This window comes from Penaeus vannamei, chromosome 18 (assembly GCF_042767895.1).
Source record: "Penaeus vannamei isolate JL-2024 chromosome 18, ASM4276789v1, whole genome shotgun sequence".
NCBI lineage: Eukaryota > Metazoa > Arthropoda > Malacostraca > Decapoda > Penaeidae > Penaeus > Penaeus vannamei.
In genome coordinates, this window is record NC_091566.1 from 1,752,401 (window position 1) to 1,755,148 (window position 2,748).

Genomic DNA, 2,748 nt, shown 5'->3' on the forward strand with positions numbered 1-2,748 from the left:
CTTGCTGTCATCACCAATATAATAATCATTATTCATTATTCGAGGCAAAGTAGGCCTACAAGTGATTTATTTAGATTTATTATTTAAAAGACTATCCGAGTAGGGGGTAAGAAGGAAGGGAGGAGGGGAAGGGGAGAGGAAGAAGGGGAGAAGAAAGAACTTAAAGAGAAAGGGGAGGTGAGGAAGAGGAAACAAAGGGGGGGGGGGACGGAGTGAAACTTAAAGGGACGTGGTAATGGGAAAGGGAAGGGGGGAAGGGGGGAGGGGGTTGGGGCTCTGAGAAAAGAAGGGGGATGGGAGAGGGAGCGAAGGAAATGGGAGGATTAAGGAGGAGGGAGGGAAGGGGGAGACGGGAGATGAAGGGCTGAAAGTGGAAGAAGGAGGAGTGGGTATCAGGAAAAGGGGAGAGGGAAGTGGGGGGAGTGTAGGGGGGTTGAGCGGGAAAGGTAGATGAAAGGGAAAAACAGAAGGAAAGGAAAAGGGAGAGGAGAGATTTTAAAGATTAAAGATTTAGTTTTAATTCCATTTGTTACAATGGATATTCTTTGCTGTGACATACTGTCTGCTTTATTTTGCCCAAATCTCCCCCTGTGTGCAAGGAGTGGCCGGGGATACCACTCACTGGCCGGGCGTGGGATCGAACGCAGGTCCGCAAGATTGCTAGACCAGCACCTTACCACTGCGCCAGAGGTAGGTGGAGAGAGTGAAAAATTCCTCTTTTTTGTTGATTGGAATTTCCAAGCCAAAGGTAGAAGGAGAGAGTAATGTCTTTTTTTGTTTAATGTAATTTCCAAGGGCCCGCTAGTTATTTTTGTCAATGTTGTTATGATTATGATAGTAATAATGATAATAGTTATTAATTTTACTACTGATGATAATGCTCTTGTCATTACAATCGTATCATAAATATTAGTATTGGTATTACTATTAGAATTGTTATGATTATTATTATCATGATTATAATCATCATTATTGTCATTAATACTACTACTAATATCATTATCCCTATTATCATTATTATTGCTATTGTTATCATTATCATTATTATTGCTATTATCATCATTATCATTGCTATTATTATCATTATCATTATTATTGTTATTATTATTATCATTATTATTGCTATTATTATCATTATCATTATTATTGCTATTATTATCATTATCATTATTATTGCTATTATTATCATTATCATTATTATTGCTATTATTAACATTATCATTATTATTGCTATTATTATCATTATCATTATTATTGCTATTATTATCATTATCATTATTATTGCTAATATTATCATTATCATTATTATTGCTATTATTAACATTATCATTACTATTGCTATTATTATCATTATCATTATTATTGCTATTATTACCATTATCATTATTACTGATATTATGACTATTATCATTAATACCATTCCCAAGAGGGTTATGTTTTTGATAGCTTTGGTTTGTTAGTTATTTGTTAGTTCGTGGTTAGCAGAATAAACAAACAAAAAAATGTCATGAACACTAGTGTGTCTTTGCCAAACTCAGATGACATTAAATTTTGGTGGTGATACGAGTCATGATTTTTGATTCATGATTCATGATCCAGAATTTAAAAAAAATGATTGCATTAGGTATGAGCTGTCTCTTCTGCTTATCATTATTCTTGTAATTACTATTTTTTATTATTGTCATTTTTGTTATCATCATCATCATCATCATTATTATTATCACTGTATTACTATCATCATTATTTCCATTATCATTATCGTCATGTTTGTTAGTATCATTATCTTTATCATCATGATTACTATTAGTACTTTAATATTATTGCTATTGATATTGTTAATTTTATCATCATCAACATCATTATTACTATTGCTATATCATGTTTATTACATTATCATTTTTATTAATACTAATGTCATTATCAACATCATTTTCATTATTACTATCATTATCATCATTAATATTAAAATTATTGTTATTATCATCATTGTTATCATCATTGTCTTTATTATACTATATTTCTATATTATTATTTTATGAATTATTGTTATCATCATTATCATAGTTATAATTGTGAATCACATCCATGATGACAAATAAAGAAAAGGTATGAAAGAGAATGAAAATATTCACAATACAAGAGATGTATTTAATAACTTTGCAATATATACATCGGAGAATACACACATACATCAGTGTATGTGTGTAAATCTATCAGACGTATTGCGAAAATATTCATATTCGTTTATACCTTTTGTACATGTTATCATTGCTATTGTTATTGTTAGTGCTATTGATATTATCATAATTATCAGTACTATAATTATCATCATTCTTATCATTAATGTTATTATCATTATCATACAGTTATCATTGTTAATATCATCATTATCAACATTATTATTATTATCATTATTGTTAATATTATTATTATCATTACTGTTATCACTATCGGTATTGTCATTATTATTGTTAGTATTATCATTATCATCATCATTATTAAAATTATCATCATTATTATCATTATTGTTTTTATTGGTTTTATCATGATCATTAATATCCTTATCATCATTATTATTATAATCATTATAATCAAGATATTGATTATTACTATCATTATTATTATTATCATTAACATTATTAATATTGCTGCGAACGCTTTTTTGCGCATCGCGATGTGCATATGTTTTTTTGGCGGGAAAAAAGAGGCGCGAAGGAGGGAGAATCGAGAGAAGACGGACAGAGACGG